Raw genomic sequence first — 14,897 nt, 5'->3', positions numbered from 1 at the left:
TCTCCTGCACTGTGGGAGCTTGCTGTGCCATAGGCAAGTACAGCTACAACCAGTGCAGGTTGGGAATCATTGCATGAATGCCCCAGCCTTCCTTGCTCCCAGTGTGTGACCATTCTGAGGTGTATTTCACAAGGTTTCTCCAAGAGTCACAAGAGGGATGCAGTGACAATTTCCTGTGGCAGTAACCTGCCCACCATGCATCTTTTGTTCACTTTTCTCCTTTCTCTGCCTCGTTTTCCCCATCCTCGTGGTACCTGGGACCACCTCCCCAATAAAATTCCTGCATCCACATCCTATTTCAAGGTCAGCTTTTCTGTGTGATCTTCCAGTGGCCATACTTTCTGACTCTTAGTCCCTATGACTCTCAGCTCAAAATTTTGTTTGGAAATCTGACTTGTCCAAATGAAGGGCATATGTGCATCTCTGGTTCACTTAGCTGTTCCCTGGGGGTGAACTTAATGTTAGGTAGGACGTGATAGACATTTCCAGCACAACTGACCTCTTTGCCAGGTGTCATGCTGGGCAATGAGGCACACAGGGGACAAACACATTTCCTGTCCCTAAGGGAAATAGACTTGTAAATAATATGCATGTTACAAAACGAATGTTTCATTTTGTACACATGTATAATAAGAAGCAACATAACTGTTGGTTGGGATATTGAAGGGTGGACATATGCTTACCCAGGGAAAGGGTATAGAGAGGACATTCCAGGCAAACGATGGGAAAATGTATGGGGAAATGAAAGAGCTCCGGCCTCTCCTTGGCTGCCTCGTTGTGTCTTAGCTCAGCTTCTTTCCCTGGTGTTTGGTTTTCTTCCAAGGAGGGACAGTGAGGCGCTGCAACAGAACCTCAGCTCTTCCAGGCCCAAGCTTCCTATTCTTATTTTCCCACTGATGAGAAAGGTGGCCACATGTTTCTTGAAGCCAAGGAACATATTACTTTACAGGCAAGGTATAAAAGGTTCAAAGGAAACTAGAAAATGGAAAATGGGAGCACAGAGCCAGTGATAAGAGATTAGTTTTATATTGCACACAGCCATTGCTCCTGGGGTCATCTGGAGAATATTTATAATCAGGAGAGAGCAGTGCTTTGGATGAATTCCTGTGATTCTTCTGTTTCTGAAAAGCCAGATTCCCTCTGTCTTCTGAAAACCTGTGAAGACTCACCCTCACTCGGAAGAAACCTGAGAGTAAGGCTAATATTCAAAACATTTGACCACTGTACTTGAAGATGCCTGACCAATCAGAAATGACACAGCCTGGAGACACTGAGGATGGCCCGGGCATGTACACAGGTGGAATCCCAAACCTGTCTTACACAATGCTGAATTCAGTCCCTTGTTCTGCAGAAGAGACTCCAAGTCTCCTGTGTTGGCCCTCCAACCCTCTCTACCACCCCATGGCTCAAAGCTCACCTTAGGCAAGTGTAGGACTCTACTGGGCTCACCCCAGATGTGACTCATCCCTAAGGCAATCTCTGGGGAGGGCGTCTGATTCTTCAAGCATCTCTGGATTCTTGGCTGCCACAAATCCAGAGAGCTCTCAAGGGAACAAGCTCTTGTACCTCCACTAAGAATTACAGCTCTTACCCTGTTCATGAGCTAGTGTTGAAAACATCTTATCCACTGGTAAATAAGTAATGTCTACTATTTGTTTGTAAGACTGAATTATAAAACATATAGATGGGCATGGTGTCACACACCTGTAATCCCAGCAGCCTGGGAATCTGAGGCAGGAGGATCGCAGGTTTGAAGCCAGCCTCAGAAACTTAGTGAGGATCTAAGCAACTTAGTGAAAAAGGTCTCAAAATAAAAAATAAGGGCTAGGATGCGTCTCAGAGGTTAAGGGCCCCTTGGATTCAATCCCTGATACAACAAAACATCAGAAGACCAGATGCAGTGGCACACTCCTGTAATCCCAGCAACTTGGGAGGCTGAGGCAGGAGGATCACAAGTTCAAAGCCAACCTCAGCAAATCTGAGGTGCTAAGCAACTCAGTGAGACCCTGTCTCTAAATAATATAAAAAATAGGGCTGGGGATGTGGCTTAGTGATTGAGTGCCCCTGAGTTCAATCCCTGGTACCAAACCAAACAAAACAAAACAAATAAAGGATGTAGGGAAATCATTAGTTTAAAAAAATACATTATATTCCATAAGTCAAAGTAAGTCTGACTCCCAAGTCCTCATTCTCATAGGCTTGTGAGAAAATTAATTAGCCACCTCCCTTTTCTCCAACCCATAAGCTGACATCCAGAGGCTTTATGCTACATCAAGGTCCTGCCTTATCATTGTCATTCATTTATTTAACAAATATTTATTGACTTACCACATAGCGTGCCCTGCTCCCAGAACTGATTGTTAGTGACATACAAGAAGAAGCAAATGCCTGCCCTCTGTTCCAGGTTGAGCAGAGACCTCAGGTGGGACTCAGTGGTGACACTGAGATCAGGACCTCCTGGGAGCATGTGCAGCCCTCCCTGCTAGACACTGCCATGCAGGTACCTCAGAAGCCAGGACAGATCTCATCTAGAAGATTCTGCCTTCCTCCTTGACAGGACATCTCTTCTCCTATTCATTATTTCTCAAAGGCATCCTCCCTCAGACCTCCCTCTCCACAACACCCTTCATGGTACCTCAAGGTATAAAACTAAAAAATATAACAATAATAACAATATAAATTATATCTTCAATTCTTATTAGAACATACACATATTAGCATACTCAGAATAAAATGATTTTTTATTCAATTTATTTTCCTGTTGGTAAAATATACATAACAAAAATTTATCATATAAAACTTTTCCCTTTATTTCTTCTTTTCCTCCTCTCCCCCTCCTCCCTCCCTCCCTCCCCCCCCCCCCCCTCTCTCTCTCTCTCTCTCTCTCTCTCTCTCTCTCTCTCTCTCTCTCCTTACCAGGAATCAAACACAGGACCTCATGCATGCTAAGCAAACACTATCACTGAGCTACATCCCTAGCCCTTTTTATTTTTTGAGACAGGGTCTCACTATATTGTCCAGACCAGGTTTGAACTTGTGATCCTCCTATTGCAGCCTTCTGAGTCACTGGGGATTACAGACATGTGCCTTTGTGTCCAGTCTCCGTCTGAACCATTCATAAGTGTTCAGTGGCATTAAGTAAGTATCAAGGAGCAACACTTACCAGGTTAGCCTACCAACTTTTTACCTCACCTAAATTTTCTGGGCAAAGTTTGGATACCTGTTTGAAATGAAAGGAAAGGGAATCATGTAAAATTTCAGTCAACCAATCTTCCAAATGAACATCATAATTGTCAAGACAAGTAAAATGGCTAATATGTTCATGCTGATCTTTTTATTCCAAATTACCACTATGTATATTTAAAGACCTTGGTGTATGCAGGTGTTCTGTGACTGGGACTTAAGAGGCCTTCAAAGGCCCCAGTGGTTTTTGTCTGGTACCAGAACACTTACTGATGCCAGTCTGTTCCCTTTTCCTGATCTCCTGAATAACCCTCAACCCCACCACACTTCAGCCTGCCCCCTGCTTGGGATACCACCTCCATCAGTGAGTGAGGAAATTCCCAAAGCCCTTGATGGGTGAGGTATTTTCTAATCCTAGATAAAGGATTATTCTGGGTGGTATTTATAATTGGGGACACTGGAGATTAAAAGCCTTAAGGACAACAAAGGACAAATCTGTAATAATGGAATTTCTTTCATAGTGGCAGGATAAGACTTTCAGAGTAGTTTGTGCTCTACTCTAAAAGGTCTAAGGGTCTCATGTTGGTATATTCCCCTGTCTCCCAACAGAAATGGATATACATCCCCACAGTAAATAAGCCATAAGAGTCACCAAGTTTGAGTGCCAATCAAAGATCACCAAGTACATAGGAGGCATATGAGAGAGAGAGAGAAAGAGAGAGAGAGAGAGAAAGAACTAACATCCAGTTTGGACTCCAAGAGGAGAGAGAGAAAGAACTAGCATCCAATTTAGATTCCAGGGAGTTTGATGTTATAATTCTCAGATAGAAAATTATTTACAAGAATGTATAAGCAATTATTATGTGCTAAGCACCATTGTGAAGATTTTTCCAATTTTAATTTATTTGATGCTCACAACAACTCCATGAAGTGAGTACTGCTGTTGTCCCACTATATAAATGGAAAGACTGAGGCACAGAGAGATGAAGTAATTTGACTCCATCAAATTGTCTTAAGTGGTAGAGATAAAATGTGAATTTGGCAGTTTGGTTCTAGAGTCTGCACTCTTCATTACTATACTTTGCTGCCTTTCTAACAGAGAATGGCAAAATATTTAAAGAAATGAGGAGTGAAATCCTAAAGATAGGCAAGCAATGAGAGAGATAGAGAGAAAGAGAGAAGGAGAGAGAGGGAGAGAGAGAGAGAAGTCCTGTAATTGGAAAATAAAATTGACAAGAGTAATTTAATGAATATGTTAAATATCTGAAGAGATAATGAATTGAAGAACTATCTGAAGAACTATCTGGAATGTGGGAAAGGAAAAAAAGGGGGAAATGGAAATTATAAAAACAAACTAAAAAGGGTTAAAGATATGAAAGATGGAGTTTTCTAATAATATTTAATTGGAGTTTTGTGAAAGGATGATAGAATGTAGGAAACATATTTGAAGCAATCATAGCTGAAAGTTTTTTCTGAACTCATGATAGACCTAAGTCCACAGATTTAGAAATACAACATATTCCTAATAGAATTTTTAAAAAAGGAAGTTTATGTCTTATACATATTAATTTTAAAAAAAGTTGGAGAATGGCCAAGATAGTGAGAACATCTTCAAAGAAGCCTGAGAAAATAAGATCATCTACATAGAACTGATAATTAGACTGTCGACAGACCTCTCAAGGCAACAATGGATGCCACCCAACAATGGAACAGCATATTAAAATTTTGGAAGGTAAATGACTGTTGATTGCATATCTGTGAAATGTATATTTTGTGAAGGAGAGTAAAATGAAGACATTTTAAGATAAACATATACTAGAATACTCAAAGATACTCACACCCATTCTTTAAGATTCATCTCAAGTGTTAATTCTCCAAAGGAACTCTGATTAGATTCTTCTCTTTGGAACCCCAGTAAGATTTTATTAAGGTCTCTCTTACAGCACTAACCAAATTTATTCAAAAATTTATTCATCCTGTGTGCCTGTTATTTACACCCTCTGCCTCCACCACTGCTCATTAAAGGCCCCAGACACTTTGCTACCTCATCTGAACTTCTTGCACAATTTTTATCACAATACTTGCACAAAATAGGTGTTTAATAAGTATTTGTTACAGCCAACTACTCAGTCTTCTTTTCTGTGTTTCATAGACCAGAAGTCCCAAAAGATGCTGACTCCAAAAGGAATTTCGTGGTCACACTCTGTTCAGAAACACTGTATTCATTGCTATCCCCTTTGTGGAGTTCCACTGTTTTGTTTAACTCTGCATTTCCCAAAATTACTTGACTACAGAACAACTCCTTGTACCCATTTTTCCATGGCCTTTTTAAGAGACTGGAGTTTCTAAGAACATATTTTAGAAAAAATACTATGGGAGAAAATTTCTTATTTGAAAGGAGTCAATGTCTTGTTTCTAAACACAAACTTTCTTCCTTCCTTCTTTCCCTCCCTCCCTTCCTTCCTTTCTTTCTTTCTTTTTTTTCCTTTCTTTCTTTTCCCGCTTCCAAAAAAAGTTGAAGTTATTTAACCCCAGGTTCTTTATTTGCAATGTCATAAGCATAGCTTTCCAACTCTAAATTGTATGCATTAAAGGATCTTGCCTCTTGTATTCACTCAGTCATTTCACAAATACTAATTCCTGCCATGTGGCCACTGTTTCTCCAGAGCTTCCAGTTGAGGATGATTTTCTAGAGCTCACCATCAGAACACTGTTCTTTGATTCTAGAACCAAATTTCTTCTGGTTAAAAATTGGGAATTTACTATCTCATTCTTTATGTATCAGGTTGTGGAGAGAATCTATAGGATCTAAACCTATGTTCTATCTAGGCCTATGATTCTATTTTATCAGAATTCCATTATAAGAATAATTTAACATGATCACTTAGGCACATCTAGTTTTAAAATGTCCATCTTTAACTTTGTAGAAGTTCAGTCCTTTATGGTATAAAAAGCAAATTCTAATGAAATGAAATCACTGAGCACTACTGCATGCAGGCACTGTTCCAAGCATTTTGCATTCATTCCCTCATTTAATCCTTACAATAATCACAAAAGCCAAGTGCTAACACCTATTCCCACTTAGAGGTCAAATAACTTGCCCAATAACCTTCACCTAGCTGGCAAAGCTGGACTCTGACCCAGGCAGCACGGCTCTCAGGTCTGTGCTCTGAACTCCAATATTAAGCTGCCACTGTTCTTAATAGTTAGATTGTCCAGTAGATTTTCTCCTGGGAATTTATGAGTTAACTTCTCTGAAGAGCTGAACAATCATATGGGATTTTTAAATGTCTAACTCTAGCCAGGTAATGTACTAAGGAGATAATAAAAAATTAAAGCTTCCCCCCTCCTTTTTTTTTTTTTTTTTGTTGAGTACTAATCTGGTTTAGGATACACGAATAGGCCAGAGAGCTGCACTTTAGATAATAAGTTAACATAAAAATTGGTGGTACTGTTTTAAGCCCTGCAGCTCCATATGATATGTTTTCTGAAACTATTTTAAAGATAAGACTTACTCTCAAGTCTAAAATATGTTCTTTAAAGATTTCTCACATCACACAATATTTATGTAATTGTATCAATTTTATGGTGGAAAACTATAATATTAGGAGTGGAAGAGCATTTTAATCATAACTATTGTATTTTTAGGAAAGAAACAAGAACCACACCATGTCAGTGAGAATTCTTGGCATTTAGTTTTAGAAGCCATGTTGCATGGAAATGAATAGAATATAAACACAGTACTTTATCTTGGATATGACAAGAAACTCTGAGACTGTAATGTGCATTAAGATAACATTCCAAACCTATCCTTTCAAGTTTTCAGCCAAGAATTTGTTTTTATAATTTCTTTGCAGTTGGCAAACTGCTAACCTCTATTTGAGATATCAATTTTCACGCTCACGGTCCCAATCCCATGGTGTAACTATTAACTTGCTGTGTGACCTGGACTAAATCACTCCCCTCCACTCTCACCCAGATGAAGGGGCTGGATCTCTCAGGCTCCTCTCAGTTTTAGCATTCTGTGATTTTAGCTTGTGAATTGTGTCAGACACCATAAAGGGTACTTATAAAGAAATTGGATTTGTAAAATGTGGGCCCTTTGAGTGTCTCATAAGTGATCAGTCCTATGACTGGTTATAAAGAGCACATAAGCTGTGGTAGCCAGTGCCTGTGGGTGACTTGCTTGTTTTGGGCCTTGGTTAGCAGTTGCTGTACTAGTTTCAAGTCACCAAGTACTGTTTGGAGTCCAGAAACAGCAGTCTATTCATGTGCTTCCTGGACTCCTGGCCACAAGGGGAGTCTGAGAGATTTTGAACAAAAATAGCAGAAATCACTCCCATGGTCCACAGATGACTTGGAGCACCTTCCCACCTAAGCTGCAGGGAGGTGGGCCCCTGAAATATCTCACCCAGATTCCCCCTGGAGTCTGAAGTGCTTATTCTCCCAGAAGGGTGTGGCTACTGCCAGTTCTCAGCTGAGACCCTCTTTAGAGCTCACCCTTGGTTGAAAGAGGCTACTTTACCTAAAGCCACATACCCTCCTGGGCAGCCTACACCTAAGACCTGGAGACTGTGGAAGAGACGGGTAATGCCCAGCCCTTTGCCCCAGCGGGTCATTCTCTGCAGTGTGGGACCAGTGTCAGAGTCCCTGCAGGATGAAGGGGGCTTTGCTGTAGCCACAATGACTGCATCCCATGTTGGCTTCTCCCCAGCCCATACATTACACCCCTGGGCTCTTCCCAGTAAAATCCCTGCACACAGCTAGCTCTGTCCTGGAGTCTGCTTTCCGGGGATTCAGACCTGCTACAGGGACATACTGACCTGAATTCCAAATTGGGCTTTGTTTCTTTCTAGCTGACACCTGGAGTAAGTTTTCTCTTTGAAAGAATGGGAATAGCAATCACTGCCTCAGAAGATTGTTCATATATATATATATATGGTAATGAGCAAATGAATCCAAAGTACATGGTACATGATTAGTAACAGTGAGTTAAGACATATGAAACACAGCATAGGCCAGGTTTTATTTTATATACTTCACCTCACAAGACCTCTTTGAGGACAAAAATATCCTTATTTTTACAGATGAGAAAATTGAAACACAGAGAAGTTAAGGAACTCTTATGACATCAAAGAACTCCTAAGACATAGTCAAGAAAGCAAACCCAGGAAGCCAGACTGTAGAACCAGCATTGTTAGCTAAAACTCTACTGCCTCCCATTGATGAAAGAATTTTTTTGAAAATAAATTTTGCATGTTGATAAACAAAAACCTAATAATGTCACCTGTTTCCAGGAGCAGATTTAAAATAAGGTAGCTGTAAAAATGTGTTTTACAAAGAATGTCTGCACTCCTACAACTTCTATTTTTATAGTCATAACTTCTGCTTATTTTTGCAGATCAATCCTTTTTCGCCAAAAGAGTGAAATAGTGGAAGGTTATTTGGAGCCCTAATCAAACGTGATAGTGTTTGGTCAGTGCATTAGATTATTTACCTTTTGCTGTTTCTTTCTATGTTAATGAAACTCAGACTGGGTTTCTTTCTTCATGAAACATATTAAACATGAGGTCAATAAATAAAATAATGACATTTTTCACAGCTTATACAGTAATTTTGTCTTCTAGCAGGTTCTACACTATATCATATACTTCCCTCTTACACTCTCCCCAGGGTCATTGGGAAGTTCACAAAAAACGGGACTGAGGCAGGGAGGGGGGTGACAAAGGACCCTTCTGTGTCCCTCCTACTGGAAAGGGTTTGTTTTTGTGTTTCTTGGTTGTCTATCAGCATCAGAAAGAACACTCATGTTTCTGGTTCTATTTCCCATGTAATTGGGTTTACATCACAATTTTTCTCTTAGGGGAAACAATGCTTGTTTGAGTCCCTGTTATACTTTTAAAGCCAGAGAGTCCTCTTCCTCTTTAAGGCACAAGTCTGTTAAAGTTTTTATGACTTGCCAACGAAGTGGTTTTTCATCTTCTGCTATTAGACAGCTGAAGTATAAGAGAGAGCCTTCTACATCAAATAAATTAAGCATCGAAGTAATTTACAGTCCCAGGTACGTTTGCCAGACTAGCATAACTGAATAAAGTCAACAGATTAAACGTTCCCTTGGCAGTCGGCGGGCATGAGATACAGCACCTGCACTGCCCCCTTGGGTCTCCGCACTAAATCACAGGCAGGAGCTCAGAAGCCCAGGGGCCCCAGTGACAGGCAGGAGCCCATCTCAGAGGATGGAGCTTTCCTGCTCTTCTAGGTGTCCTTGTAGTCACTGCCCTGAATGGAAGGAGCAGAAATATCTCCGAACAATGGAGGCGGGGGGGGGGGGGGGGGGGGGGGGGGGGGGGCGGAGAGAGAAACAGAGAAGGAATGACACAAAGACAGGTGGGGAGAGCTTCCTTCAATATGGAAAGACATTATTTATCTCTCACTAAGTTGGGAATTCATCAATATAACCATATATATTTTCCCCATCTCAATAGAGGGAAGATTCTGTATACGGAGTCACTATCCTTGCAAAGGTCAGAACAAAAACAAACCAGAAAAAACAGCAAATATTTCTCTCTTCCCGATTTCTAGCTTTTGATCCACACATGCTTTTATTTTTGACTTTTTTTTTTTGGGGGTGGGTGGTGCTGGGGATCAAACCCAGGGCCTTATGCTTGCAAGGCAAGCACTCTACTGACTGAGCTATATCCTCTGCCCCTTTATTTTTGCCTTTAATCACTACTGTTCTTTACTTCAATTACACATAAACATATGTACATATATATTACAGATGTAAACATGTATAACCTAAAACATTATTGCTATGATTGTTTGAGGTTTTATTTTATTATTTTTAATTAAAAATTTTATTAGTGCATATTTAATTATACAGAATAGTGGATTTTAGTGTGGCATATTCATACATGCACATAACATAATTTGATTAATTTCTTTCCCCTGCATCTCCCCTTCCCTCCTCTCCTCCCTCCCCTGATCCTCTTCCTCTGCCCTGACAGTCTTCTTTCTATTTTCACGAGAACTCTTTCTTTTCCCTTTTTTCTCTCTAGCTTCCACATGTCAGAGCAAACATACAACACTTGTCTTTGAGTCTGGCTCACTTGGTTCACCATGACCAGCGTCTGCTTTTGCCTGGAGAAGGAAAGCGTGGTGGGTGGAGCTGACAGTAACAACACAAGAGCATCCATGGCAGGTTCCAGGGGCTTCTGGGAAATACACAGTCCACTTCTTGGGCAGGTTTTAGGTGCCAGAAACCAGTCATCTGCTCTTTAATGAATGGAATTTTAAAATTTGAATGTGGTTTTAAATTTTCCCATTTAATGATGGGAGGGTTCAGATGATCAGTGGAAAGCTGGGGTACAGAGAGGGCAGATATATATATTTAATCAGTGGGAAATCCCCTCTGGGATCATTTCATGGCAGCCACCAGACACAAGGCCCTCTCTCCACTCCCTCAAGGTCTCATAGGAATCTCAGTGCTAGAGGGGAAATGTGGAAAGGCAAAACTAGGCCTATACTTAGTAACCATTGTTGGTACAGCTTCTCAGAAGGTTGACCAGGATAGGCAAGACAAAGAAACAAAGCAAGCAAACAAAAACCCTTAAGCCCAGTGTATTAGATCCTGACACCTCTAGTAATTACTACACTCTGGTACTAGGGAGGAGGGAAGGGATGGGGGTGGTGATGTCCCCCTGACAGCGTCTGACTCATAAAGCATCTGAATTTAAGATCAAACCTCTGGGTTGAGTTCGTTGCTGAATTCTTACTGGGCACACAACGTTTTCATCTTCGTTTAGAAAGAAAGGGGGAGAGCGGCTTCCCATGGCTGGTTTATGAACGTGGCCTTGAAAATGTCAACAGACTCATTGTTGTCTTGTTGAGTCTGCAGCCAGGAAGGCAGAAATCAACGGCAGCAAGGCAGGTGTGACTGTCCCCCTACTTCAGAAGCAGTTCGCTTTGAAGCTGGAAAATCAAGGACGCTGGTACCTTCAAGGAAACAAGGATATAATTATCACAACACCCAATTTGCCAGTGACCTTCCATTCCTCAGGCCTGCCCTACTCCCTTCTCTGGCATCAACCCAGGTCCTCACAGACGGAGCTCTGCGTCCCAGACGGCTCAGATGGAGGATCGACCCCCTCAAGCACCCTTTGAAACCCTTCTTAATCTCTTTCTACTACGCCGCTCTTGCTGACATAAATCCACCAGCCCAAGGGGCCTCAGACCTCTCCACCGAGGGAGGTCCATTCAGGCCAAGTGACGTCTGAGCGACTCTGGTGTAGAATTTATGCACCCTCTCACCTGCAACGTCTGTCTGTGACCTCAGCTCCAGTCTGTTTGTGAAGGTTCCAACATGACCGCCCAGCTCCTTGCCAAGTCTGCCATCATCACCTCCGTCCTGGAAGCAGACTTCTCAAGGCCATGGGAAAGCAAAAGCGGTGACTCTGAACTTCATTATTATATTTGAAATGTTGAAAGCAGGAGCCTAATAAAATGAGTTCAGGAAAACAAAAAGAGCTATAAATTATCATTTGAAAAGAGTGGCTAAAGAATTCATCTACGCAAAATGCCTGGGGACTCTTTCTCAGTTAACAGCAGTAATCTTGTATTTGGTTTCCTTTCCTTCACAGGGCAAAAGAAGTCTGGGCTGTGTTCACTTAGCACATCGTCTTTTCTGCTCTACGAGTCAAGAGTCCAGAATCAAGAGTTACACAACACTCCCTACCATACTCCTTCACACACAAACACAATACACACCCACACACAGATACACACACACCGACTGTGCCCGTGAAGGATCCACTGATTATAGGAATTCTTTTAAACACAAGGAGCCTTTATTCTACATCACCGCTAATCAATACGTATTGCAGCTTAATATTTTCTTTTAAAAAGGAGGAAAATTCAATTTCTAGAACGATATAAAGACTATCTATGCTAAATTGATACATTTAATTTTAAAACACCAGAAGTATCCTTCCCTGAAAAATTAGAAACAAATGAGGAATGGCCATATCGCTATTAAATTATTTTATAATGTTTTGAAAATTCTAAAGCATTGAGTCTCAATGAGTAGAAACTTTGCTTTCCACACTTGGCAATGTCTGGAGTCATTTTTGTTTGTGCCAGCCTTGGGGATGAGGGTGCTGTTGTCGTAGTGAGTAGAGGTCAGGACAGACCCCACGGTCCACAGAATTATCCAGTCCAAAATACCAATAATGCTGAGCTTGAAAAACCCCATTCTGTACAATGAAACAAAACACAAACATAAATAAGAGAAACGATGTTTAGAAAATAACTAATTTTCATTGTCATTAATTGCAAATGACTTTCATTGCTCAGAAAACAAAACCATTAAATAAACATTATTAAAATTCATAAAATAAGGTGCACACCTGTAATCTCAACAACTTGGGAGGCTGAGGCAGGAGGATCACAAGTTCAAAGTCATCCTCAGCAACTTAGTGAGGACCTGAGCAACTTAGTGAGATCCTGTAGCTAAATAAAATATTAAAAAGGCTGAGGATGTAGCTCCGTGGTTAAGTGTCCCTGGGTTCAATCCCTGGTACCAAAAAAAAAAAAAAAAAAAAAAAAAATCATAAAATAGTAAGTAGAGTAGTTGGATAAAATATGTACCATTAAAGATACATACAATACTGTGCTTGAAATGTTATATTATATTTGAAAGTTATTTTGAAAAATTCTTTGTACAGTTGTATCAATTTGATATACAGTTAGGTTCATTTATTTCTGTTTCACTTCAATGTTAGAGTTTGCTTGTAACAGACTGAGTCTTTAAATTTTCCAAAGGGGTTGTCTATTCTATAAAAAAATTCAGAAAACAAAAGGATTAGTTTCACAAAAGAAAACTTAGGCCGTTATAAGATTACAGTTATAAAGTTATACATTTAGTTATAAGAAGGGTTTAATGCATTTCAAAACTATGGAAGCAATTAAAAAATTTTAATGATCTGAACAATAACACTGTAATCTAAAACATATAGGGAACCCCAACAGACATCCCTTCCCAAAACAGAAGCTGGATTTTTTCACAGAAAGATTATTTAAAGCACCAAAAATATTATCTGGGGGAAGTGAATGTGTGTGTACAAATGTGTGTACGTGTGTGTGTGTCCATATGTGTATACACACACAGGGACACATACAGGCTTCATGCAGATCATCGTTCTTCCAGTATTTCTTCTGTGGGGCTAACTTTCTAATGCATCACTGGAAATCAATAGATAGTCTCCAGCCATAGATCATTATGGTCCAGGAGATGTAAGCTTCTTGGTGACAGGCACGATTTATTCCTCTTTCTAAATCCATGTTTAACATGTATCTGGAACTCAATATATGTCTGAGAACTGATGAAATAAGAATACATTCATAGCGAGAGGTGACCTTTTGCCTGACTAGTCGGCAGTCAACTCGTCACCTTAGCAATGATCATTCAGCCTCTGAGAACCGGCTCTGGAAGGCTGAATGGAGAGCTTGCAGCCAGCATGTCACAGGGACTCTGTAGCCTCCACAATCATGTAAGTCAGTTCCAACGATTCATCGATCTCTATCCTATTAGTTCTGCTTCTCTGGAGAATTCTGGCTAATAGGAAGCGGGAGGCAATCTTAGAAGGGGTGGCCAGCCAGGGAAGGCGTCCCTGAGAAAGTAGCAAGTGAGCAGGATATGAAGGAGAACCTGCGGCATGTGCACAGGGACCCTGGGCATCTGAGCACGTGGCCACACGTCTTGAGAAGTCAGATCGGCTTGTCATCCCAAAACGACAGTGTTCCATTTCTGGACACCAGTTCTGTGGCTTAAGCTTTGTAGGGGGAAAAAAATGTTTTGAATCCAAGGGTCTTAAAATTAAAAAAAAAAAAAAAAAATCAAATCAATCATTTTTCAAAACAAAGAATTTCCTGGCTTTTGTGGGTGGCAGTGAGCGCGCCTTGCAGGCCTCGCACGCTTCCAGAGTCACACCCCACCTCTCCACCGAACGCAAATCTTTGCACCTATTCATGTCCCGGAGTCCCGCTTCTGGTATTTTGTATCTCAGCTAAAGAAGATGAAGAAGCCTTCGGGGGAAATTGTCTACTGTGGACAGGTGTGTGAGAAGTCCCCCAAGCGGGGGAGGGACTTCAGCTGTGGCACCCACAGCATGCACCGTGCGCAGTCACCCAGTGCTACCGAGATCTGCGCGCCCCGCACCGCGCCCGGCCCGCTCCATCCAGATCATGGAGGTGGAGGAGATTGCAGCCAGCAAGTGCCGGCCAGCAGTTCCCCGACTCAAAGATCAAGTTCCCGCTGCTCCGTAGGGCCTGCGTCGCCAGCACAAGCCACACTTCACCACCAGGAGGACCAACAGCTTCATCTAGTTTCAGGACCCCCCTCCACAGGGTACCCAAATAAACTCCTTGGGAGCACCCTGATTTAAAAAAAATAATAATTCACAAACTACTTTCATGAATTTTTAAATCCCTTTGGAAACATAATATTATACCAGACACACGCCAGTGTTTGTCAGTTCTGGAATACAGGCACTTTACCACTCATGGTAAGAATGGGGGTTTATACAACCAGCTTGGGTGCAACCTGCTCAGTAATAGAATTTGTCATTTTTATTAGATATTTAATTTCTTCATGTGATGTCATGAAAATGCACATACCGCAGTGTGGATTTTTTGTTTCGTTTTTTAAACTTTTAGTG

General features: G+C 41.1%; 1 pseudogene across 1 annotated transcript; it reads left to right on the top strand.

The window, feature by feature from the left end:
• Positions 1-11,545: 11,545 nt before the first annotated feature.
• LOC306639812 (large ribosomal subunit protein eL20-like) lies at positions 11,546-14,610 on the top strand (annotated as a pseudogene). The gene is made up of 2 exons: positions 11,546-11,630; positions 14,146-14,610. The product of its transcript is annotated as a large ribosomal subunit protein eL20-like (transcript).
• Positions 14,611-14,897: the final 287 nt, after the last annotated feature.

Source organism: Sciurus vulgaris (genome assembly GCF_902686455.1).
Source record: "Sciurus vulgaris genome assembly, chromosome: 11".
Lineage (NCBI taxonomy): Eukaryota > Metazoa > Chordata > Mammalia > Rodentia > Sciuridae > Sciurus > Sciurus vulgaris.
Note: the sequence above shows the minus strand (reverse complement) of the source record. Positions and strands in the feature narration are given on the sequence as shown.